The 27,698-nt window shown below is 40.0% G+C and overlaps 1 non-coding gene across 1 annotated transcript; it reads right to left on the reverse strand.

Annotated features, from left to right (window-relative positions):
- Nucleotides 1-16,518: 16,518 nt before the first annotated feature.
- On the reverse strand, nucleotides 16,519-16,625 carry LOC123645292. Its single transcript, XR_006737485.1, has one exon. It is a non-coding gene; the product is annotated as a U6 spliceosomal RNA (small nuclear RNA).
- Nucleotides 16,626-27,698: the final 11,073 nt, after the last annotated feature.

Below are 27,698 nucleotides of genomic sequence, written 5' to 3' on the forward strand. Positions count from 1 at the left end.
CCTGCTAGCATCACTGCTGGTATTACTTGCTATGTCACGGTCAGATCCAAAGATTATTCAATTTGGAACTTTCTATCTTGAGGGTTTTGAGGAACTTTCTTCCATGTGAGAGGCAAACTAGTATCTCTCCCAAGCATTATCCAATATTCCATAAGCCCTTATCTTCCAGGAGTTGTCTTATCAGAATCTATGACTGAATTTTATAGCTTTTCTGTCATCTGGGCCCTGGTTTTCTCAGTGGGGAAAGAAGGAGTTTGACCTTGATCTTGAAGAAACACCTAGCTCCAACATTCTGTGGTTCTCTGAAGCCCCATTTCAAGTGTGGGGCAAAATTGCAAGGCAGGATCAAAATCCTTCAGCTTTCTCTTTTTCCTGCAATTCATCTCTCTTTTCTAAGTTAATTAATAAAAGAGCTGATTTTTCCTAGGAAACTGTGTGTGTGTGTGTGTGTGTACATACATATGCACATGCACATTTATATATACATCTATTATGTGTGCATATATATTCTACAATATTTTAAAATTTTAGTAATGATGTTTAGCACTTTAAAGGAAAAATTTGAATGTCATCTAAAGAAAAAGACAATAAAAAGAGAAAAAGAAGTCTGTTTCCTGACCTCTAAAATGTTTGGACTATCAGTTTCATTCTTTTATTGAGATGGGTCTAGTGTATGTATAGATATGTGTTTGTTTTTGGCCTCAGCCTGTCGTGAAAACTGGAGAAAAATGGTACTCATTACCCACTAGGAAACATCTGTCCATTTTCGTAGCACAGTGCATATACATTTTTAGTGACAATATTTTATATTACACTCAGACCTCCCCAAGAGAACCTAAGACATCACACTGGGTGGGGGGGCGGGGGAGTTTGATGCATTATATAAAATGGGCCAAGCTGCAGAGTGGTAAAGAAAAATACAAATTTGGTACTTAGCAGGATTTTCTTTAACTTATTAAAAATGTTTGCTAAGAATGTAGTGGTAGGAACATTCTTGGGGTTGTTTACATTTTTTTTTGGTTTTTACTTTTGGAATGAATGAATAAATACTTGATGCTAATACAGCCCAGTGGGTGTCCTTTCTTCACAGTATAGAGGCTGTCAGGAGAACAAAACAGAGCCAGGACAGCAGCAGAAGGGCCCTTCTGTGCGGGAACAAGAGCCATTCAGCTCCCTCTGGGCTCCCTCCCATCATGTCCACGGGCAGCCAGAGAGGGACACAGGTGACAACTCTGGGCCTAATGGCCCTGTCTCTATTTTTATTTCTCAGCTGGGGGTTGAATGTTCTCATTTTATAGTCACTTGTCCTTTTCAACTCTGAGAAGAGAGATGTTTTTTCCCTCCCCCAACTCTATTATTTATAGTTCTTGTTCTTTGTTTCACAAGAAAAAGAAAAACAAAGCCCCAAGATTCTCCGAGAAGTTTCTTATACTGAGAAAACTGCGTGTGAAGGTAGTTACACACTGCAGGAGGTGGTTCAGTCTGCCTGCTCTCTGGCCAGCCTATTGCATCAGGCAGGTATGCAGTTGGCTCAGTTAGGTAGGGGAAGATGAGTGTGATGTGCCTGAAAAAGAAGTAAATAATCCTTAACCCTCTGGGCGCCAACCCAGGCTCTGCACTGCTGTCAGCGAGAGGGTGGCTGGTACTCTCATTCTTGCAACCACTCACTGTTTGTTCACGTATCCACTGCATCAATATGCATGTGATGAGCTTTCCTTTCCGTGTCAGGCACGGATGCCAGGTATGTAAACTGAAATAGGTCTACCCATGGAAGACACAATAATGAGCGCTTTCATTTATCAAAGTTTACGATTTGTCAGTCATTGTGCATCATATCATTTAATGTTCTTTATGACCCCATTTTTCATATTAGGAAACTGAGACTCTGAGACTCTAAGGGGCTTGGTCAGGATCACATAGCTAGTAAGTGATGGAGCCAGATTTGAATTTGAACCATTTTACTCTAGCACTTCCTATGAAGAGATCACTGCACTAGACAAGAGGCATGCATGGGGCCTGGGGAACCAGAGAAGAGGAATTCAGTCCACCTTTGAGGTTCACAGGAGGCATTTTGGAGGTAGTGGTCCTTGAGTTTAATGTTAAACCATGGACCTAAAATAGCGTATTGAAGTTCTATTGGAGATTCTAGGCAGAAGGGATAACTTGTGAAAACAAGCGTGTGTGTGAGGAATTGCAAGTGCTTTGGTGTTTCCAAACCATCACATGAAAGGCAAGGAGTGGTGGGAAGTGAGCCTGGAGAGGTGGGGGGTGCAGACCATGGCAGATCTCTTAGGCTCTATAATGCCAAATGATGAGCTTGGAGGCTGTGCAGTGGTTGAGGAGAAATGTGGCTGGAGCTGGACATGGCAGGCGCAGTAGGGTGGAAGGAGGGAAGAGACAGAAGACTTGATGATTAATTGGGAAGGAATGAGAGAGATGGAAAAGTTACAGGATGCCTTCCAGACTTCCATTAATAGCTTTGAGACTGGATGGATGGGAAGGGCAGCCATTGATACAGAAGACCCAGGAGAACTGGGTTAGGTGAAGGGTGCTGAGCAGTTTTATTCTTCACCAGTATACAGTTATAACCACATATTATTAAATTTTTCTATAGCAGGTTAAAATGCATGGACTTCATGCTTGCTATGATTTATAGTTCATTATTAACTTATAATTTCATAAATTAAAAACAAGTTTCTTGCCTGGGGGAAATGAAACATATTTGCTATAATCCCCAAAATCAAAGAGTAAGTAAGCCATAATTTTATGAGTACTAACCATAATAACAACCACTTATTGGGCACACATATGGTCCAGGTATTGTTCTGTGTACTTTGCCTACATTAATTCCATTTCTTTTGCCTCTGGGATTTTTGTTTGAAAATCTAAGTGGCAGCCACCCTGGGGTTCCCTCATGTCCTGCTGTGGGTGGAGACCCAGTGGTGTGAGTCTACCAGGGGTGAGTTTGAGCATACTTGCTATGATTTATGGTTAATTATTAACTTACAATTGTGCACACCCGTGGCCTTGTGACTGAGACCCAGGAAGGCAGCTTTGTGGTAAATCAGAGAAGCCTGATTCACTACAAGCTGCACAATGATGGAACTTATACTTTCGTTGAACTGTATGGGTTTGTATTCCAGCAACACCAGTTAGAAACTTTGTCATCAGCAGATGTTCGTAGAAGCATGATTCATAATAGTTAAAAACTAGAAATAACCTAAATGTCCATCAACTGACAGACAGAAAAAATTGATAGACATTTAACTGAGTGCTACTTGACATTAAAAAGGAAGAGACTACTGATATGTGCTACTTCATGGACGAACCTCACAAACATTATGCTAAGTGAAGGAAGTCAAACACAAGAGAGATCACATATTGTATGATTCCATCTATAGAGAATGTTCAGAAAAGGCAAGTTTATAGAAAGAGAAAGTAGACTAGTGGTTGCCTAAGCCTGGGGTGGGAACAGAGATTAACTATAAATGGGCATGAAGGCTCTTATTGATGTAAAATGTTCTTAAACTGATTTATGGTGATGGCTGCAACCATTTGGTGAAGTTACTAAAAATTATTTAATCGTACACATAAAATGGATGAATTTTATAGATACAATATACCTAAATAAAGCTTTTCTTTTTTTTTAATTAGAAGAGGCTATGTGACCTTGATTAAGTCACCAAATACCTTTTTGGTTCACTTTTCTTATCTGTAATTGAGAATTGAGGTGGTCGATTTTTAGAGATTTTTAGTCTTATTTAATCTCTAGCAGCACTTGCCTCAGTTTACCATTTATTCCTCCCACCACTTGACCTCTGTTCACTTTTTTTTTGAAATGCTTTCTTCACTTGATTTCTCTTACACTGAACTCTTCTGATATTTTTTTCCACAATGAAGGCTGGAGTTGGGTTCTCCTTGAGTGCTGGGACCAGCTCAATTGTTTCACTCTGCAATAAATTGTTTATCTCAAAGCCTGTGGCATTCACCCTCATTCAGACTTTGCTGCTTCTGATGCTGGGATTTCTAGGGCTTCTGCCTGGAATGTTCTGGAACTTGTTTGGGTTATTTCTCTGACACTCGAATATCACTTCAGATATTTTTAAATCTCAGTGGGGCATTGTTATCAATCCTTTCCCACCAATTTATTCCCAGAAGTCTTCCTTGTTCAGTTTTGCTAGAGACATCCTCTCCTGTTATTCTAGTTCAAGTACAAATTTATTTTTATTTTTATATTTTTGCTGTTAATAGGATTTTGTGAGGGGAGTTAATTGGATTCTGTATGTTGAGATCCCATTCAGGACTGCAGGGCTTATTCCTCCACCTGTCCAAGGTCAGCCCCTTCCTGGGGGAGCCTTCATCCAGTGACTCATTGACACATAGCTCAACCTTCTCACCAAACCTCGTACAACTCTGAAGGACCCCCAGCCTCAGATCTTCCTATGGGGCTGGCAGAGGCCTTCAGTGAGAATCCATTCAGCCTAGCTTCTCCCTCTGTCCATCTTTGCGTTCTGCCCTTCCCTTGCACAGGGTTGATCCCAAGAGTACTCCCTAATAAACCTCCATGTTAACCTCCCTCTCAGAGTCTGCTTCTGGAAGAGCCCAAACTGTGACAGAAGACATGTGAAAACATGTGTTCTTATACAGACACTTTGAAGGCTTTTTCATGCTTTTTATGTTGCTTATTTTGAGATCATAGACCTTTTTCATAAGATAATGAAATGAAGGTGATTTCCGTCTCTAATACCAATTCGCTCGTCTTGGCTTTACATCAGAGACATCAAGCTAAGTCTGGTTCCTGACTCTCTCCCCCTCCTCTCCCCACAGTTGGTAGTATGTGACCCTTAGTTAAGAACTCAGTTTCCCCTTTCCCAGGGCCAAACCTGATTCCAAGTGGAAAACTCTTAGCAGTTTGTGTTAAGTCAGGGTCTCCTAAGACGAAGATGCGTATGGATGTGATTTGTTATGGAAGTGTTCCAAGAAGGAAGGGAGAGGGAGAAGCAGGACAGGGAAGGGAGGGAAGCCAAGCAAGGGTAAGATCTCAGGCACAGTGCCTTGAAGAGTAGCTTTGCCCGATCTGAGAACTTTAGGGTATAACTTACATAATCATGCATAGCTTTAACGATGGAGATATACGTTGTTAGGCAATTTCATCATTATGTGGCATTGTAGAGTGTACTTATACAAACCTAGATGGCATAGCCTACTACACACCCAGGCTATATGGCATAGCCTATTGCTCCTACATTACAAACCTGTATAGCATGTTACGATACTAAATACTGTAGGAAATTGTAACACAATGGTAAGTATTTGTGTATCTAAACATAGAAAAAGTACAGTATAAAAGATAAAAAGTGGCACACCTGCCTAGGGCAGCCTCATTTTAGTCTAATGGGACCATCTTCATATATGCTGTCAGTTGTTGACCAAAATGTCCTTATGAAGCATGTGACTATAACTCATAATTTTTCCATCTGAGACAGGGGAGTTGGAGTTGGGTTTTCATGCTCTTGCACTCAATAGTCACATCGATTAACAATGATTCTGTGTGTGTGTGTGTGTGTGTGTGTGTGTGTGTGTGTGTGTAGTGGGGTGGTCCAGGGTGTAAACTCCCAGGCACTTCAGGCTGTCTGCCCATGCAGGGCAAAGCCACTCCTCAAGTGCCATGAGGGTTGTCCATCAAAGAGCACATGCACAGCTGGATATTGGGAGCCAGAGCACACAGAAGCTCATGAGAGGGTGCTCAGAAACACTAGGAAGGGTGTGAGGAGGACCTGGTTGAAGCCATGACCTTGTCTGCTGAATAGTTCCATTGCCACCATCCTGGTCAGTCTGGTCTTGGTGCCATGCTTCAATTTTGATACTGTGTTTTCACAGGAGGGTTTTGAAAAGTGACTTTACAAGTAGTCTGTCTTTATTGTAGTAGAACTTGTGGACTATTTCATTTTGTGTTGGACTGCATTCCAGTGAGCTGTTTTGATTAGTTAGTTGCAAAATGCCCCATTAAATAATGAAATGAGTTAATCTTTTCGTAGAGTTGCTCTGCGTTTGCTATCTAAATGCCAAAGCGTGTTTGTCAAAAGCAGCAATCCTGGTATTGGTTTAATTGATATCGAGCAGTTTCTCATGGTAGTAATTACTCAACAAGCTTAGCTGCTCCTTGAGGCCACTCTCAGAATGATAATAGGAATATGACATTAGCATAAAGGAGGCTGTGATAGGAGGTCATGCATCCAAGTTATCAAAAGATGTATCTAATGGTCTGGGTAGAAATTAAAAAGTTGGTGGGCTAGGACATTTTGTATCATTTGGGACTGCAATCTTCTCTGTCAAGAGCCCATTTCCGATCCATTTTGACCTCTTTTTGGCATTATGGTAAAGACTCCAAAGGACCATTAAAAGCCAGGGATCAATATTGAGATCATGCAACTTGGCCCATAAATGTTTTCTGTCTATAAAATCAAAGGCTGACAATAGAGTAATAAATGCTGCAAGTCTCAAATTATTTTTAACCATTTTTTTCTGATAAAAGATATAGAGTGTAGTAATAGCCCATAATAGAAAAGCCATCTTTGAAGCATTTGTGCTCTTCCTGTAGGATATTATATTGAGAGATCCAAATACGCAGTTGTGGAAGAACAAGCTGGTGTTGATTTTTGAATGGATATTCTGAAGATAACTGGGTAGTAAGAAAGGACAGAAAGCTGCTCTTTTTCACTAACAGCAGATTATTCTTTCACTCTATTTTGCAGAAAGTATGCTGTCAATAATTTTGCGTGGATTGGCACCTAAATTTTTTTTTTTGTACCTCAAATTTAGAGTAGGATTTGTGTTGGGAAAACTCTCCCTACTGTATAGTTTGACTTAAAGTCATTATTTGAATGAAATCTAATGAGTAAAGGCATTGGATTTGAGCTAGAGAAAGCATGGCGTGAAAGTAACAAAGTTCTAAAAATAGGAAAGAAAAAGCACCAGTTACTGAATTCCTTTAATGATGGGAGCATGGCCAGGAAGGCAGGTATTAAGATCTGTGTGCTGTGCTGTGGGCTAAAAATAAGTAACTCAATGAGGGAAGAGATGAGAGAGAGAGAGGAGGTCCTTAGAGAATACTTGGGGTAAAATCAGGGAAGTTCACTCATCAAGTCTAAGGCAAGGAGAAAGTGCAAGACTAAAAGAAATGGAGACAAAGGCGAGAACCAGGAAACAGCTAAGAACTCCAGTATTACTACATCAATAGGTCAAAAAAAATCTTGATAGATGCTGAGTAGCCATTTCCATTCCTTCCTAATAATTACTTAGTTAAACTACAATTAGACCACACTTCCTTCACATAACAAAGAATGGCTGAAACTAACAGCCAAGCTTCTGTTTAAGGGGAGACACTAGGATGTTCCTAGCAAATTAAAAAAGTCCTTGAAAGATAATTGCTATTAACTAGCATTTGTCTGGAACTTGTAGTCAGCAAAATAAGTCAAGAAGAAGAAAGGAAGTATAAATGGTGGGACTTCGGTGATGTCCCCATGGAGGTGTGCTGCTTGGCTTGCTCTCAGGAGAGAACTTGCTGTTCAGCTGCAAGAGATGCAGTTAGCTGGCAGTCTCCAGTTCTAGCAACTTCAGATTTACCTCAGCTTCCCAGGCAGTCCCCAGCCAATGACTGACCATGTGTGCCCAATATGGGACTCTTCTAATAGGCATTTTTTCTTCCTGTAGCTCCTAATTGAGTTGGCTGAGGTCTTGTTAGCTGTGTCATATTAATAGTTAGACTTTCTATGCCCAGTTTTTCTTCCTTCCCCTTTTACTTTTCATGGGTCTTACTCTTCAAACACTTCTTGCATCTTGACTCTATCTCAGTGTCTGCTTCCAAGAAGACCCAAATGACATTTCTGGTGGCAACAGTGGCCCAAGAAAGCAGGAGGTACGATGGGGTTTGGGGATTGAGTCATTCACTGCTTGCCTGGCAAGGAGATATGGGACACAGTTACTGTGGCACAAAGTGGCTGTGTAATTGCTAAGCCTGGTGGAACTGCCTGGTTGTTACTAAGTTGCATGGATGCCCTACAGAGGGATAATGAAAAGTTGAGGGCAGTTAACAAAAAATGAGTATTGACAGAAAGGCTCTTGTCTGGATAAGAGAGAGTTTATTAACTTGTGGACATTCTGTCAGGATATGGGATTTGATATTCTGGCAAAGACCTTGAAAGCCTGCTGAAAACAATGAGCCACAGTTGAAATGCCTGAATTATTGTGGCAGATTATGGAAGAGAGATTAAAAAGCTCACGGAAGTGGGAATTCTATATAAGCTATGCAATATCAGAAAGCCCATCCAAGTTGTATGTTCCATACTAAAGTCCAGGGAACACATCAAGCCGAGGTGAGAGATACACCAACATCACTGAGAAGTTTAATGGTAGCTGAAGGACTGAATATATATGTTAACAATGGCCACTATTTTTACCGTAAATGGCTTGGGAAGACAAACCATAATCTCTGTAGCAATTGGCCCAGAACAGTCAGGACTTAGCCAATAATGGCCAGCTTCCTTGTTTTTGCCTCTAATTTCAACTCAGGACCAACCACAAGAAGCCAAATATGCTCCTCAAATCAATCTCATAGGATACCCCACTTCTAGTTAGCCTGCCTCCAGCCTCCTCCTGCCAACAGCCTCCCATCAGAACTTACTTAAAGCTTTCCCTTACTCTCCGCTATAAAGCTTTCACTCCCCTGCCTGCCTTTGAGTCTATGCCAAACACAAGTGATGGTGACTGACTCCCTTGTTGTAGCAAGCTCTGAATAAACAGCGTCTGTTTATTATCAGTTGGGTGATCTTTAGCTATTTCCACATGGTTCTCCTCTGCAGGCAAATGCTGATGGTGGGAGAGGCTGTCAAAATCCTCACTTATACTAATGAGGACTATGGAGGTCCCAAGCTGTAGACAGGCCAGACTTTATTACCAAAAGCAAGGAGGTTGCAATTTTTAGAAAAACTGTCAGGGTTGAATGGCAGCCAAGGAGGCTAAACCTACAGAGTTGTGGAGAAATAGTTAATAGAGTATAAATAACAATGTCAGCGGTGAAACACAAAAGGAGTCAAAAAATGTATTGCTTAATACATGTATTTAATCAAGAAAAGAAATCATGGAAGAGTAGGAAGTTGGGGGAGGTCATCTCAATAAAAGGTCATGATGTCTTTTTCAGTACTTGAACCTGAGCCAGTTTTCAGATCCAGACTTCAGTGCCTGAAGGGGTACCTGGGTTCCAGTGGGAAGGACTGCATCACCATGGCATGTATATATGGTGATAATTCCTCCAACTTTTCCAGAACAGGACCAATGGCTATTTACTTGAGTAATTATACAATGGACTCACTGAACTCACTGAATTATACTGTAGCCTCACTGGGTGGTCTTTTCCCCAGTTCCTAAGTATATAACTGTAATTGACAAGCTTGGAAATTGGGTCTTTATCCTGTGGAGTCAGAGTGATGATGGTAGGGAGGGCCAAGAGGAAGCTTTTGAAATTGCCTGCCCACATCCCTAGCCAATGTAGCACACAAAAAGCAATGCTGCGTCATGGCTGGTGGAGATTAGTGCCCCCTTTAGGATCTCAAGGTTGCAGGAGTGGTGGTCCCCGCATATCTCCATTAAACTAGCCAGTCTTGTCCCTGCACAAACTGGATGGATCCTGGAGAATGTAGACTACTGTAGCCTGGACTGCAGTGACTGTGGCAGAGTGGATCTAGTTTGCTAGAGCAGATTAATATGACTTTGTTACACAATATGTAGGCATTGATTTGGTGATGGGATTCTTTCCTTTCCCTATCAGGGAAGAGGGTGGAAACAGTTTGCATTCATAAACAAGAAAGAAAAAGCAATGCACACTTACTGTTTTGGCCCAGGACTATTTTCAATGACCTGCCCCTGCTGTAATATGGTCTCAAAAGATCTAGACTGTTGGAAAATTCTGCAGAGTATCAATTGATTCATTACCCTGGTGACATCACACAGGACAGGCAGTATATATGAGAGGGGTTAGCATGCTGGAGGCTGTGGAGCTCAGTCCAGAGGGTGGTAGATAAGTTCTACAAAGACTTAAGGACACACAACTTTGGTAAAATTTTCAGGAGTCCAGTGGTCCCAGGGGCATACTGGGACATCTCCAAATTATAAGACAACTCACTTCACCTTTCTTTCACTGTCACAAAGAAGGAAGCACATGTCTACTAGGTCTTTTCAGGTGCTGGAGGAAGACATTACACATCTAGGAATACTACTCCAGCCTGTATATCATGAGACCCCAAAGGCTGTTGGTTTTGAGAGAGGCTTGGAATAGGAAAGGGCTCTGTAGCAGGTTCAGACAGTGATGTAAACAGCTCTGTTACATGGAGATAGAATCTGTAGACATAAGTGACCATGTATCTGGAACTGCCTCTTATGAATGGTTCTGTTGGACCCCTCATGTCATACAATTGGGTGAGTCCAGCAGCAAGCCATCATAAGGTGGGAATGGTACATCCAAGATAAAGGGCCAGAGAGCATGAGTAGCCCAGACTTCCATGTCACCCACCATGGTTGTACCCCACCTATCCCTTAGCTTAAAACTATGGCCATATGGTGGGAGGGCGGGTGGGGAGAGGGTTGATACAACCAGCTGAAGGAGAAAGAAAACCCCAAGGTTGGTTAACGGATGGGTTGGCTTATATATGGGTACAAGCTGAAAACAGATGGCAGTAGCAATACAGCCATATGCAGGGGAGGCCTTGAAAGGTAATGCTTAGAAAAAAAATCTTCCCATAGTCAAGCTTTGAACAGTGTACCTGGTTATCTGCTTTTTGAGGATTAGAAAATGGCCTGAGATGAAAACATATACAAACCTCTGGGCAGTGATGAGTGGCCTGGTCAGTTGGTCAAGGGACTAGAAGGAAAAATATTAGAAGATCAGAAATAAAATCTAGCATAGAAATATGTGGTTGGACCTATGGAAGTTGGCGTAAAGTGTGATTTTTGTATCACGTGTTAATTAATGCTAACCAGGAAGCATATATTAATACCATTGAAGTGGCACTGAAACAAACAAGTAGACAAAATGACTCAGCTGACATTAGCCAGCCTTTGTCATTGGACAGTTGAGAACTGCACACTGGGCACATGCATGAAGAAGCCACAGAGGCAGAGATGAAGGGTGCACATGTGCATGTACACAGGGAGCTGAGACCAACCAGCTACTTGGTGGCAAGGGACTACCATGGACCCTTTTTGTTCTGGAAACACTGGCAATTTGCTCTGACAGAATAAACACTTATTCCAGATATGAGTTGGCCTTTCCTGCCCACAGTGCCTCATTCAGCACCAATATCTGGTGGCTTCCTGATCTATAGCATTTGTCAAATGAAGGAAATGGGCAAGTAGGACCCTTGTCATGGGATCTACTGATTGTAGCACATGCTACACCATCCAGAAGGTGCCAACTTAACAGAGCACTGGAATGGCCTATTGAAGATGCTGCTCAAGTGCCACCTTAGGGACAATAGTCTGCAAGCATAGAGTCCCTTGATTAGAAATATAAGGAAAGATTCTTGGTTTGCTATTTTACTGTAGACTAGACTGTTGACATTCTCAGGGATATAAGCTCATTTCCACTCCTCTGGAATATGGTTTCCCTTACACAATGTAATAATACCTCAAAATTAAGCGATCATTTCACCTTCAATGATAAGAGAACAATGAGGCCAAGCTGAGGTGCCAATATCAGTGTCCTCATACTCCATCAGAGCACTCCTTCCTGCCACCTGATTCCCCAAACCCTTCTGTTATCACTCTAGGTGAGACCACGCTACAACACGCAGAATTCCTATTAACATATAAACAACATTTCAAATGATGACATGTTTTTGAATTTTAGGATCACTCAGAAGTGCTCAAAACCATAAATGTTATATTTGCCAAAGTCAAGGCTCTACTGAATTGTGATTGCAAATTCTTTTGATTAAACGCTGCCCTTTTCAATTGCATAGCTTTCCCTAGAGTCATAAGAGTCTTCCAGCTCAGATCTTCCATGCATTCCATTTGGAAGAATCATTTTCCATCCTTGCATTCAGGTCTCTTGTAATATTATGTCTTTTAGAGGATAAAATAAATATATGTGATGCAAATAATAGCAAGTTAGGACAGTGTATTTCATACATATAAATGTAATTTGATGGTGCAACACATGTGTCTACGGCATGCTTGGTCTGTCTTATTAGGGAGCAGAACCACTTATTCTGTGATAGTGAGTCCCATCTTCAGTATTCATTTAGATCCTAAAATTATTAGAAATGCATCCTTACTTCCAAAATGATTGCCTTGTTTTGAACCCAGCTGTGTGCGAGTTATTATTAATCCCAAACCCAGAAGGAAACACTTATCTTTACATATGTGGTTATTTGGTTGGAAAAAGATAGAATCAATATCAAATAGCTTTTAAAGAGAATGATTATATTCTTAAAGGAATCTGGAAGAGTGTGATGCTGCAAAGAGATATAAAGACTACATAAGGAAAATGACATATTAACTAGCTAAATTAGTATCAAAGAAATGGCTTACCTTTTTTAAAAGTTTCTGTTGAACAATATGATATATTTTATTTGTTATTATTCAATGCTAAGTATTTTCACTGTGTTCCTCAAAAAGCTTAAAAATTTCCAATTGTAGCATTACTCTGCAAAAGAAGACAGTGAAACAATTCCATAAATATATTTACACACAAAAACAGAAAACATGCACAAGAAGAGTCAGAATTTGTCTTGGTGGAACACACTATCGAGTTGGAATAGAACTCTTGTTCGTTAATAACTATTTCGAAACCAACTATGGAATATAGAAAATAATCTACTTAAGGTTTAATGTCAAATGCCAACAATGAACCATAGGGCTCTCGCTTAAAGAAGAGTCACAAGGCCTCCTTTCCTGAGGAAGCAAGAAGGAAGAGAAAGACAATCTCAGACGATGTCTGATGTCCGTGCTTGTAAAGAAGATGAGGCATTTTTAAGGCGACTGAGTAATCAACTGCAGTCTGTCTTGAGATAGGGAAGATAAAGCCTCTATCCAGAATTGCCGCTTTAAAAGGGGACTTTCTTGACAGAAAAGGCCAGGTAATTTAAAGGAAATCTGCCTGGCTCTGGAGAGTACAATCAATTTTCTATAGGCTGACTAGCTGAGCACCTACTGTGTGCTAGGTATCCTGCTAGGTGCCGTGGGGGTTACGGGGATAAATAAATGGGGCAAACTAACTTTTTCTTTGAGCTCCTACTTTGTTTCAAGCCCCTGACAGGAATTCTGTGAAATAGCATTATGGTTACTATTTTTACATGTAGGGAAATGCGGGTTTGAAGAGATTAAGTAACATGCACCAAGTCACACAGCTAGTAGGTGAAAACCGTAAGATCCGCTTCACAGAGTTGTTGTTAAAGTCCTTGGTGCAAAGTAGAAGCTCAAAAAAATTTTTGCTTCCAGGCGGATTATCAGTATGTAGTTGGAAGTTGTTTTATCTGAATGCTATTTTCAAGCTGTGTCATTCAATTATCACCTGCTCATAACATGTTCATTTCAGTGATGTTCTAGAATTTTAAGTTATTCATTAGTTTATGCTGCTATGATAATCTGTAACCTTCTTTGAGATCTGAGACCATGACTTATACCAGCAAGGTAAACTTTCAGTGCTCTACAGTTTGTCTCCTTCCTCATTGAATATTGCTTAGCGAAGATCCAGGTTTCACTCTTTAGCTGAAGTGCTCATCATTCATTCATCAGTGGGAACCACTGATGGCAGTAAGGATGAAGTTACAATACCTGTGGTGAGGGACGAAGGATGCAAAAATCAGAATTTTACCTTAGCTCAGTAAGATTTAAAACAGTGGCTTTCAATTTCTATCTGAAATCTACAGATACATTTTTCATTTGTCCCTGCATATGTGTGTTTACATACACTCCAGTGAAAAGTTTCATTAATCAATACTTACCTTATCATCACTGATGAACTCTGATCTATTCTATTCTAGTATTCTATTCTATCCTATCCTATTCTCTCCCATTCCATTCCACCCTCATCCCTTAAAAAATGCTTATCACAATCCACCAAATTGATTTAATGACACATTAATGGGTCATGGTACACATTTTGAAAAAAGCATTTTTTAAGACATTTAAAATTCAGGGCACTGCATGAATTTTGAACCTCTCATACTGCCTAGCATGGTAGTAAAATAAGACTTGGGTAATCTGGTATGGTAGATTGCAAAAACTGCCCTGTTCCCCATGTCCACATTCTTTGCTGTCTAACTTTATAGCGTGTATCTATTTTGATGCTGGCCTGGGTCTTATGACTTGCTTTGGCCGACAGGAGTTTAGTAAACATGATGTAATTAGAAACAAAAAGTGCATATATGCTTAGGATATTTTTGCTCTTCCCTCTCTGTCTTGGTAATAAAAACAAGCCTGGCTGGTTGCTAGAGACACATGGATCAGAGCTGCATGGCTCTAGGTGTTCCAGCTGAGGCTATACGAGATTAGTCCACAGCCAGCCAACGCTCACCTGTGCGTGAGACTGGCCAAGATAAGTAGAGGCTTCTAGCCATCTAGCCAACCACCCAGACATGTGAGAAATCAACATTTATTGTTGAATGCCACCAGGGATTTTTGGTTTGTTACACATTATCACTGTGGCAGTAGATAACACACACCTGGCAATACTCAGTCATATGCTGTTCATGTGTGAGTACATAGTCTATGTAACTTGAAGTCTAGCAGAACCAATTAAGGACTCCCCCATCCTGTCTCATTCCCATATAAGCTGCAGAATATATCCTGCTGGTTGACTGGGGTCAGCTGGTTCCAGGTATTTCCACTTGAAGAAACAGCAGTTTCTAAATTTTAGTGTCTGTCGAATTGCCCGATCTTCTGACTTAGAACCTGAGCTGAAGTGTGAGAGCTGCTGACTTAGTGGATTTCTTTATCTTTTTGGACTTGAAAGCAAAAGAATTGATTGATAAAGACCAATGGATGAGATGCAGATAGTCTGCTTTTGCAATTTATTTAGGTATATTTATCTTACATACGACTAATGACAACATATATAACACACATACTTCTTTGCTTAACTGTTTAGTCTTTATATATTAAAGACTTTATATAACCTCAGTTTTGGTCCTGTTTTCTGAGTGTATTGTCTCTCCAAAGGTTCTGCCTGTTTTGGCTGAAAGAACATCTTTGACTGGTCGTCATATCCTTAGACCTGTGTTGGCTACACAGGCTTCAGAGACTCCTTTTGCTTTTAACCAAATGCAGCTTCTAATGTGTAAAACATTCTACCTTTGTTCCTGTTTATTTCTATTTTCTATCTTTCTCTTTCTCCTTGTACCTTCCCACTGTCAAATCTTATCAACCTGTGCTGTGCTTGGTTTCTTGATGTTGGGCAAATGTGAGGGCAGCCTGAAAATCTGCTCCTTCCTCTTTGATCCCTTGATCACTGGGGTAGTCCTTAGTGCCTGGTTTCCTCAGGATACTTCCCACGGCTGTGTGGATGTTGTTCACAACCTCTAAGAGATTCCATACCTGGCCTTAAATATTAAGAGAATTTATTGTTAACTGTTTACTGTTAACATTTAAGAAGATTATAGAACCTTAACGTTAAAATAGAATGAAGTTCACTACACAGGTGTACAGAAATACTTTGGCATGCCAGTGTTAGAAATTTGATAGTTATTTAAAGGCAGAATAGCATGACTGCCTACCCTTTACCCTGTTCTGTCCAGTTTTCCAGCTTTTTGTTTCAGGACATCTCTGTTAATTACCTTTGTCCTTATTGACAGTAGCCTTTTATTACCCCCTCAAGTAGGCGCTCATATTCTCCATTCCTTCCACGTAACAGTTAGACAAGGTGGGATCTTCAGAAGAAAGATAGTGCTCACTTCTTATCTGGATGTATTATTTATCATGAATATCATCAAGAGATATGACAGCCAAAAAGATGGTTTTTAAAAAGCACACCAACCGTCACCTTTCCCTCTGGCATCAGAGAGATCTTAAGTCTGTGCCCGAGTGCACATGTTTAAAACAGGGAGTTGTCTCACTGCATTCAATAACAGAAGCCTTGACATACTTGCTTTACTTATTATGCAGCAGCTTGGGTTCTGGCTTTCTTAGTTAGCCTTGGACCCCCAAAAGGCCAGGCCTCCTAGAGGGAGGGGTCCCATCACCCTAACTGATATTCCTGGTCACACCTTGTTTCAGGTGCACCAAGCATAGCCATCTTTACCAGTCAGGTCCCAATGATAGAAACAGGCTTTTTTTTTTTTTTATTTCAGCTCATCATGGGGGTACAAAAGCTCAGGTTATAAACATTGTCCATGTCCCGCCAATCCCCCTGAGTCAGAGCCTCAAGCATGTCCATTCCCCAGACAGTGCGCCTGGCACTCACCATGTAGTCAAACCTCCCCCTCCCCAGCCCCTCCCCCACCCCCTACCTCCCCGCCTCAGCACAAAAATATGGAACGCTTCACGAATTTGCGTGTCATCCTTGCGCAGGGGCCATGCTAATCTTTTCTGTATCGTTCCAATTTTAGTATATGTGCTGCTGAAGCGAGCACTAGAAACAGGCTTATTTTGATCTTCACACCTTTTTTGTTTTCTCTGACTCTCGGGTATTAATGAGTCCTCTGGCATGTGAACTCTTGGATCTCAGTAACCCCTTTATCCTAGTAGTTTTCAGTCTTAGTTGATTTGGAACACTTTGGAATCACTTGGGGAGCTTTAAAAGATCCAGATGCCCTGGTCACACCACTATTAATTATATCACAATCTCTGGGGTTGGGTCTCAGGCATTAATGCTTTTTTCAAACTCTTGGAGTGGTCTCAGTGCATAGAAAGGTTGAGAGTCATTGCTCTGATCCATTTCTCACAGTTTATTTCAAGATCTCTACTTTCAGAAAGTTGGGATGTACTAAATTTTATGACTCTGTAATTTGGGAGTAGAAAGGACTAGGTTATACCATTGTGCCAATAAGAAAACTGTCTTCTCACAATCCTCTTTCTCTTCTCTTCTTTTCCTGTTTGTAAAAAAAAAAAAATCCCATTATTTTCCTCTCATGGCTGTTAGTCAAAGAATAAAGTAATAAAGTAGTTCTGCTTAAAATGCAAAGTATGGGGTTCATATTCAAACCACTGCTATCCCAGCAGAAAGGCTTAAAACCCTTATGAAATCCTTAAGTCTTTCAAACCTAGCATATGGTATGAGGTAATCATATAGTTGTTAGATTAAATTGAAACATGAAGTTTTCTCTTTCACAAGTACATCGTCCCACTGTGTCTCTACATTTCTGAAACTCTCAGGTAAGTTTGTGACTTGCTGGACTAAACAGGACCATTCTGTCTTTCTAGACTGTCTAGGTCCCATACTCACCGCCATGATGTTTAATCTTCTATGAATTCTTAAGCTCTAAGGATATTTTCAAGGTGAACACAATATTATTTTGGCAGGCAGTTGTGGGTATGTTTGTGGGTGCGGGGTGATCCTTGCTTCTATATATCTCTTTAGCATGAAAGCAGCTTGGTTTATTTTGCTCCTATTTTATTCCCTTGGGATCCAGGAAAAACACTCAAGAGGAAAAAGGTTATTATTTCACTCTGAGAGCTAATGTTGATGGAAACTTGGAAATGAAAGCAAGTGTGCATAGATATATAGGTCATGAATTTTAAACCAAAGTACCTCTGGTTTATTCATCTAAAATGAAAATATTCTTCAACCATCAAAATCATGTTTATGGCTTATTTGGGAAAATTTATCTTAAAACCAGACATAGATTTTGGAAGAAAACCAGGATCCTGGACAGTTAAATCCACTTGGGGTCAAAGGCAAAATTGCTGGGAGATCAAAGTTTTCCTTATCAAGCCTGCACTATGCAGATTTGAGGAATATAGAAGAAATACTTAAAATATCTTTTCTACAAGTAACTATATATTATCAACTTTAGTTGAAAAAGCTAGGAACTTTATTTGAAAAAATAATTACTCATCTCTCTAGAGTTTAGTTAAATAAATTGAAGGAACAACTTTATAGCTTCTATCAAGTGCTGTTAAATTCTTTTTTGTGGAATCTCTTCAAACTGGGATATTTTTTAGATTTCTGCTTGTTCATTCATTTGGCCTGTGCTTATTGAGTGCCTATTTTAGGCCAGGTTCTATTAGGTCCCAGGAATACACTGACAGACAAGATTGTCCCTGTCCTCATGGAGCTTACAGTTCAGTAAGGAAGATAGTCATTGAACAAATAACCCACATAGTGATTTAATTCCAGTTGTAAGTGCAACAAGAAGAAAATTATAGTGTGCAACAGATGTCATTAATATGGAAAGTGCCTTGTCTGGAGGTTTAGTATGGTTTTCCTGAGGAAATGATATTTAAATTGGTCTTAGTGGGATTAGTAGGTGTTAACTCACATGTTATTTTGCAAAGGTACATTTTAATCAAATCATTGGAAGTTGGTATTTTTAGAGGAACCAATTCTGTGTGAGCAAGTACCTAGGAGGCGTGTGTAAAATTTAATTTAGGAAATCAGTAACTCTGTATATCCATAGAAGCCAAAGGTTAACAGCAAAGGCAGCAGGAATGACTCAAAAGATCATATTCATTCACTCAACAAATATTCGCACCAGGATACAGCAGTGAACAAAACAGCCAGAAATCCCTGTCCTCATGGAGCTTGCACTATAGTGGAGCAGACAATTGTAAGCAAGATAAATAAGTAACATATACAGCATGTTAGTTATTGATAACTTGTCCAGAGGAAGAACAAAACAGATAGGGAACTAGGGAGTGTTGGTGGTTGCAAATTTACCATGGCCTCATTCAGTATAATGCTCTTGGAAGAAAATGTGCTCAGATTCTACTCACAGACCAGCTACTTGAATTGCAGTTGGCTGGGGCTGGTACCATATTTGAATGCTCACTGGAATTCTTCAGAGCTGTCATCCCTAAATTACTGTGAGAAGGCACTAATGTCATTTTTCTCACGACTTGTGATTTGCAGACTTCAGAGAAGGAAAAGTGCTGGCAGAGAAGTCCTTGACTGCAGCAAAGTGAGGCCTCGTCTATTGGCTGAGGGCCTTTGTGTGTCTGTGGAGTCAAAGGAGTGTGGTGTGATATGCTGGGGAGAGCTGGGCCTCTGCCTGACAGGTCTCCAGTCAAACCCTGGCTTTGATTCCTAAGCTGTATTATCCCTGGAAAATGAATACACCTCTCTGATCCTCAGTTTCCTTATTTGTAAAATAAATGGCTTGGACTAGATTTCTGAAACTCTTTCAAACCTGAATGCTTCCTAAACTGAAAGGCTCAGGGATGCCTGCTAGCGCCTTTGAAAGCATCCTGTGTTTAGTATTTTGCCTGCTTTGGTTCATGACCCTTCTGCGAAGCAGACAAAGAATGTATTGCACTTGCATTAACATCATTTTAATAAAAATAACCAACATTTGTGTGTTACTAGCTATGTGCTAGGTACGTTTTTCAGCCTCTCATCTACAGTCCTCAAAGCGATCTTACAAAGTGACTATTATTATTACCATTCCCATTTTAGAAACGACAAATTCAGAGAGATTAAGTAACTTTCCCAAGGATACACAAGTAGTAAGGGACAGAATTAGGAATCAAATCCAGGCAGTCTATGTCGTGGGCTCTAAATATCTTTTGAACACACACATTCCATTAATAAAATAATTTTGAATACTTATCCCAACATATGTTTATTTACTGATTTAAAATGATACATATAAATTAATGCAATAATAGTGTATACATTATAAAATAGGCATAAAATAGGGAATAAAATGATGAGCTAAAGATGAAGTGTTTTAAAAATACATCTTCCAGTTTTATTAACATCACAAAAATTTTTGCTGTCATTAATGTGATTGAATATGCTTTGTTATTTTTTGTTTTGAATCATGGGCTACACTGTGTGATTCAGCTATTCAAAAATCTTTTTCTAAGTTCTTAGTTGAAAAACATACCTCACAAAGATATTTGGAGCCTTATGGAAGAAGTACGTCATTATCTACCCTTAATTATGATCTGTGTGTGTCAATCATGCACCCTTATACAAAGGGGTTTTAAATTGTTATTGTTTAAAATTCCCATTATTCCTGATTTGATCAGTTGCCCCTGCAAACTCCTTGAAAGGGGATACAGTTTCACACTTTAATAGATGAGATTAAAACCAACTAATGTGTTATTTTGAGGATGTTGACATAGGTTAGAGTACTGTTTCTACTTTGTTTTTCTTTTTTGGTATAGATAAAGATTTAGAGGAAATATCCCACCTTAGCCTGGTTTCCCCAGAACGCAGAACCTGAGTTTTATTTAGAAGTGTTCAATTCCAGGGAATAGGAGGGAGAGCCTGTTGAGGGCATACTAGGAAGCTGGCCACCGTCTCCTGTGGACCATGGCTGATTGTTGGATATTGAGAGAGAGCCTTCCCTACAGGCCAGGGATGACTGTTTCTGAGGACAGTCCCTCTGGGGAAAGGAATATTCGCTAGCTCCTATCCTCCATTATTCAAAACTTCACTCCACTTTTGGGTTGCACATGTGTGGATACTTGGGGGTTGGGGGGTGGTCCTATAGGCTTTTACCCTCTAAGTCAACAGGAAAGACCTAGCGTGGAAGGCAAGAAAGGAACATCCCATGCAGGTGTGAGGCAGGGAGGTGTTAGCTTTCATCTACTTGCAGGAGATCAGGGCCCATGTACCACACAGGGGCTGCACGGGAGAGGTGGGCCAGAGATTGTTGAAGTGACACTAGAAAGGTGATTGAGAGACACACAGCTGATGTCTATGGCAACAGAAATCAAACAACTACGCAAACATTTTTAAAGAACTATTTTCAAAATGCTCTTTCCTAAGCACCTGTTTTTTTTTTTTAAGCATTTACTTTTAATTCATTGTTAAAACATCACCTGTATCTACCTAGGTACAGTAACTGCAGCATGCTGCAATGTATCAAAGTCAAAGAACAAGGTGGGGGCTCCATTGTAAACTGCTCAAGTGAGCGAAACTTTCCTTCCTCCAGGATGCAAACACACTGTATTCAAGTGCCCAGCAACCAGACTGACTCATGCACCTGGCTCAACCTGTATATTAAATATTGGCAAAACAATACTGGCATTAACCTGTATATTAAATATTAGAATAACAATTTCTTATTTTTTTGATTGAAAATGAATGGAAAAAGATGTTCTGATATTTTCTAAAGCAATTATATTACTTTATTTTCTCCAAACAATGGATTGTCTTGCTCCACACTTTGGTAATCAGTAGTCTAGGTCTTCTAAGATATAAGGGAATTAAAGCAGCAACATTAATGGATGTATTAATATATTAATAGATACCAGTAGTACAGAGTATGAGAACATGAGCTTTGTGGTCACAGGCATGGGTCTTAATGCTGCCCCTACAGTGTACTGTTTAGGGTAGATTTGGTCAAGCTGCTTAATTTCACTTTCTTCATCTGAAAACAAACACAATAAAACTTGTCTCCTGGCACTTAGCAAATTCTCAATAAAAGAAAGCCGCCATTACAGCAGTAGCTGTTGATGTAAGAGCAAGGAGAACTGGTCACTTGGCAGACTGCCATGATTGCCAGCATCCTAACCCAGGGTTTACAAGGTACCAGGAAAATGAATTTTCTGCCACCCTCCACTCTTTGAAGACTCCTTCCTAGAAGCAATACTGTTGGTAGGACAGTAGGTGGGAATTCAAGCACATGAAATTATGTGATTTATAATCTACACTGACCTAGCTCAGAAGCTCTGGAATAAGGAATTCCAATTCTTTTCCTTATTGATCTCATTCTTTGTTTATCACAAAATTCCTTCCAAAGTTTCTCCTTAGAACTTCCCTTAATATGGAGAAAACCAAAATCTGTGTTGCTTTGGCTACAATTACTATTTGTTTCAAATGTTTATAATTTTTTTCGTTATAATAATGTCACCAGAATGGGGGCAGGATCCTGCTTTCTGGGGCAACCTTTAGTAGGGCAGGGGGTATCCAGGTCTTATTGGAGCTTCTCCTTCACTTGATCAAACTTAAACACTGACATTGACCTTCATTTTGTGGTTACAAGAATGAAACATTCTCCACAGCTCGGCCTGCAGCTTCTCCCTAGTTCATGTCTTTTTCATAAAGTCTCACTGCCCTGTGTTCTTTCACATTTAAGTTATTTTATATCTACTAACTTTAATAATTTTATCCTTTTACTATTCAGTGATTTTTTCCCCCTGATTTTCCCCTCTGATTGAGAGGGCCCATGAAACAACAATAATTATCAAAAAGAAATTTTCTGGATAATTAATAACTTTCCTATTATAACCTTATCTAATACACACAATTTAGTATTTTGCTTCTACTAATATGAAAAAACTGATATTGCAATATATATGAGAGTTTAGCCTTCAAGTTTCATATGTACTCATCAAATGTAGCCTGAAATCCAAGTCCTCTGTGCAGGTGAGCATAATGAATGCTAGAGAGTGAGGTTTGCATGAAAATGTGAGCAGAAAGGGCCATGTCTTCTGCTTTAGTATTGGGACTAACACTTTCTGTGTTGTCAGCTCCCCCTAGGCAATGACAGCTTCCAAAACAATACCAGCATCCCCACCTTTCTATTTGTACCTTTTAGGCTCTGACCTTTATGTGAGGCAGGAAGATAGAGAGAGAGATGGTAGTTGAAATAGCCCCGGTATTTGTGAAGAATTGGGAAGTGTGGCTCTTTTGGCAGCATGCATATGACCAATGTCCCTAGTCATTTCATGACAGTGACTAATTTTAATTTGTGTGTGTGTGAGAGAGAGAGAGAGAGAGAGAGAGAGAGAGATTGAGAATCTCCCAGGAAGATGGGAGGCTGCTGCCTAGTGGTGGCTGGGGTGGTGCCATTGAGTGGGTATGAGGAAAAGGGTTGCTGTGCAATTTTAACATTGACTGGGTGGACACTGACCCTCTCTCCCTGAAAACTGTGTGGTCTCTGGTTGAATTTCTATTTCATCTCTGAAAAATATTAAAATTTTTTTCCTGTTGAAGACATAAATTTACCCAGCTATCCACACTAAATCTTCAAAATGTAGCTCTCACAGGAAGCTTTAGTTAAAATTCTTTAGATCTTATCGCTTTTCCAGAAAGATCTTTTATACTTAGTTTAGGCCCCCTGATGCCACAACACTCCACATTTTTTTCTATCATAACTTTTGTCATTCTCTATTTGCTTGTTCTATTATCTGTCTTTGCTACCAGAGCTGCTTGTTCACCAGTGTATTGCGGAGGGTCCAGCATTGTGCTTACATGCAGTCTGGATGCATCTATATATAAACAGTACTTTGTATATGTTTGTTGGGTGTTGAGAAAGTGCTTTAGCTTTATTCGTCAAAAATAATCTTCAAGCCATTATTGCTTTTATTTCATGACTTTGTCTTTAATATCAGGTGTCTGTAAGATCTGAAGCCCACCTCCATCCATACTGAATGTTCTTTACTTCCCTGACTGCTGTTCCAAAGACCATAACAAGAAAGTATATTGATTTTTCTTTCTTTCTTTTTATTTCTATGTACTTTCAGACATTAAGAACTGAGGCAGGCCCTAGCATTATAGTTTTGGGGGTTTTGATGACAGCTTTAGTCTGTAAAGCTCATTCTTCTTTGGGTACATCTCTCCACCTGCCAGGCTAAGGTATTTTTCTAAGAAATATTCAAATACATTAAGCTTGTGTTTGTGTGTCAGAACAATACTCCAAACTGATGCCTTAGTAACAAAGAGGGGTGAGCGGAGCTCTAAGGCAGATGTGGCCAAAGCAGGACAGTCTCAGGACAGGAGCAGTGACACTCCTGAGGAAGGAACACAAACCTCACTCACACCCAGCAGCTTCTCCCTGGAGACATCCATATCTCAGTAAGAGGCATGCGAAGGGGTGCAGGTTGAGAGCCATGGTTGCCTGGGTCTCTAAGGATGGAGCTAGTTGTTTGTCTCTATCGGAAAGCCATTGAGTGCATTTCTTGAAGGGTCTACATTTGGTTGGAGGACTACAAGTATAACTGCTTGTTGTTTTCTTCATTTGCCTTCTCAGTTAATTATTTCCCTTTCTCTGCATCTGATGAAGAGAAAGCAACAGGGAACAGAACTGCCCTTTCCCCTGTGGTCTTATTTGTGTTTAAGAGAAAAACAATCCAATGAATAAAACGAACAATGCATTCATGAAGTCTCTTGTTTAGTGGTTTGAGTTCTAGTTGATGCCATCTAGGAATTAGAGCTGGGGAGTCTCCCCAGCTTTTGACATGACACAATTTTCAGCACAAAGGGAAAACATCTTCAGTAAAGTCCTCAGAAGAGATAGGCAAATGAATTATCTAGCTGAGAACTTGGTTAAACATTCACTGTTGTGGCCTACTGTAGTATTTGTTGAAGTCCACCTTAGATTATTTGCATGCCACTTTTTAAAGAGGATCAGAGCAGGGGTGTCAGCCTGGGAAACTCATCTTACCAGGTGACAGATGCAGAGTACACACGTCTTGTCCAGACCGCTGCATTGCACCTCCAATTTGTCTACACAAATCCTCTAAGTCCCCATGCAGGACATGGAAAGTACCTTGGAAAGTGATTTACATTCTCCAGCTTGAAATTGGACCACATCATATTTACACTGTTGGCTTTTAAAAGTATCATCCCTACAGCTTGTTTGTGACTTATGAAGGATTTTTACCGTGTACAATATTGCTGTGCATGTCTCTCAGTACTCAAAACATGGCCATTGTTTTTATCATGGCAGCATCAGTGTAGACTTCATTTTGTAAAAGTAATTTTGAGATGCAAAACTTTAACATTTGTATCCCACCAGCACCTCCCTTCATGAGTCAAAGTCTGAGGACATAGGTTGTTGAAGTTTCATTGCCGGCTGGAACTCATGCCCAAAGGTGATGGGTCAGGGAGGAATAGCAGAGACCAAGTTCTAAGGGTTGTTTTAGGCTTCCTATTAGTCACCTCTTATAACTTGGAGAGCAGAACATTGAAACTGTTTGTTAAAAAGAAGCTTTGGAGATTATCCATAGATTTGGTTTATCTGTGGCAGCTGTAGGAAAGGACACAAGTTAGAGGATGTTAAAGAGACCATACAGATGATGAAGGTCACCATGGGAGAGACAAGAAGGAGTGGATTATGTTGGCATTAACTCAAATATACCTTTTTCTCACTCTTCTGTTTTCCTTTCATTCTGTCTCTCCACCTCTCACCCTTCTCCAAATGGGGAGATAGAACTGAATGTGTACCACAGCCCTGTCTTTTGACCATTTCCTCTGCCCACTATTTGTTCAGTCTATGATACATCTTTGAGGCATAAATCGCCTTTAGTAACAACACTAAAGTGGACAAAACAACATAAAGTGAAGTCTTGATTTAAAACATACTTGGGGACTGACAGTTGTAGAACCTTGAAAAAAAAAAACATACATGGGGAAATTTAAAGACTTCAGGGCTCTGTATAGGATGTGTGAATTGTTACACGATAATCATTATTATTTACTGAACACATTCTGTGTGTCAGAAGCTTTGTTAAGTACTGAGAATACAAAGTAGAAAAGACTCAGTCCCTACCCTCAAGTAACTCATCGTCCAGCAGGAAGAAAGCTGTCCACACAGGAATTTCAATGTCACAACTGCTGTAATGGAACTATGTATAAGGCACAATTGGGACTGTCAAGAAGGAGCTTTGAAATATGCTTGGGGGAAATCAAAAGATAAACTTTTAGCTGAAGACTGAAGTAGGAGTTTGTCAGGGGAAGCTGGGATAAGAGCATTCTGGGCAAGGGAGCAGCATTTACAAAGGGAAATGTGAGAAGTGTGGTGTGGATAGACTGGGTTGCAAGGCTGAGAAAGAGCAAGAGATGAATGAGTGGGCAGGAGCAAGATCGAGATGGGTGTTATACATTATACTCCCTCCCCTGAGCAACGGGGGCACAGACAGATTTTAAGCAGAGAAGAAGTAGATTATGGATTGAGTTTTAGTAACATTCTATATGTAAGATTGAGTGGGAAAGGGTTACACTGGAAGCAGCAAGAACATTTAGGGTATATGATAATAGCCTCAGTGAGACATAATTGAACTTAAAACCAGGGCAGTGTTTTGCTAAAGAGAAAGTTATGATTTGGGGAGCTATTTCAGAGAATAAAATGTATAGGACTTATTAGTAATTGGATATAGAATGTGTCTTCTAAGACTACTCAGGATTTTGGTTTGGGTGACACGTAGGCAGTGGTTTGATTTATTCATTTCATAATATTTATTATATATCCACTAGGTCCCAAGAAAAGTGGTGAGTGCTGAGGCTACCTAGATGAAAAGACATGGAACCTGCCTCCAAGGTGTTTAACACTGTAGTAGGAGAGACAGACGCTTTAATTGACAGATTAAATAGGGCACTTGCATAATGGAGTTATAGCTGTTTACTTCCAGGAAGGTCCCCAATAAGCGGTTGTAGGTGATATGTTCACTTAGGGATGTACTGAGCTTAAGGAACCTCTGAGACACTCAATGGAGATGTAGTAGACACCTGGTGACAGAGAACCAGGACTTAGGAGATATACACTTTGGCATAATCAGGGTAGTTCACAGCCAAGATCTTGTGAGCAAGAAAATCATGAGGAAAATGTCTCTATTTGGAGAAGGGTGAAAGGTGGAGAGAAATGAATGAAAGGAAAACAGAAAAGTGAGAAAAAGGCATATTTGAGATACTTGCAACATAATCCATAAGTGTCATAAGAAAAAATGGGCAAGGAGAGAAGGAAATTTTAAGGAGCAGCAGAGGATGAGATAGATGCCAGTGAATGAGACCAAGAAGAAACTGTCTGAGAGGTGATAGGGGAGCATTTGTATCTTATCTCCCATCACTCTTAAAAGTCCTGCTTTGGTGATACCTAGGGGGAGAAGCACCTCTATTATTTCCAATATCTGTTTTAATGCCTAGTATAGAGCAGGTACTAAACAATGGTGATTTAATTAAATGTAATGTAGACATTAGAGGATTAATTCCATCCTAATAGCATGTTGAAGGAAATAGAGAAACATAATGAAATATGCAAAATTTGAAAAGAGCTGAACATGGTGCTTACTGTATTTGTGACCACGGAAACTTTAGATTTAGATTTTATCACCAACTGCTGGGCAAGTTACTTGTACTTCAGTATTATACTTGTACCATGGACTTCAGCATCCTCTTAGTAAAATCAGGAGGCTGGGCTAAGAGACAAAGTCATTTTTGGCTTTAAAAATCTGAATTTGGAGACACGATTAGAGGGTCAAGCTGAAGAGATGATGTATTATCAAATGAAAGTGTCCTGTCAGGTTTCACTGATATATTATCTTATAAAACATTGGGACATTAAATATTTGATAGTGAGTGGAACTCAGGATATTGATTTTTCCCCCTAGTCGTAAATGGCCTTTGCTTCTGAAGAATGGTAGGCACTGCAGAGTTGTTTATACCAGTAGATTGCATCCCCGCAAAACGAATGTCAAACAGTGCATCTGGGTATTGTCTTGATAAATTACATGACTCAGTGATCACTGACCCACATTTTGTAATATGATTTTATAAAACCCGTGTGACAATGCTAATGGAGATAGATGCACTATAG

Source organism: Lemur catta, chromosome 9 (genome assembly GCF_020740605.2).
Source record: "Lemur catta isolate mLemCat1 chromosome 9, mLemCat1.pri, whole genome shotgun sequence".
In the NCBI taxonomy this organism is placed as follows: Eukaryota; Metazoa; Chordata; class Mammalia; order Primates; family Lemuridae; genus Lemur; species Lemur catta.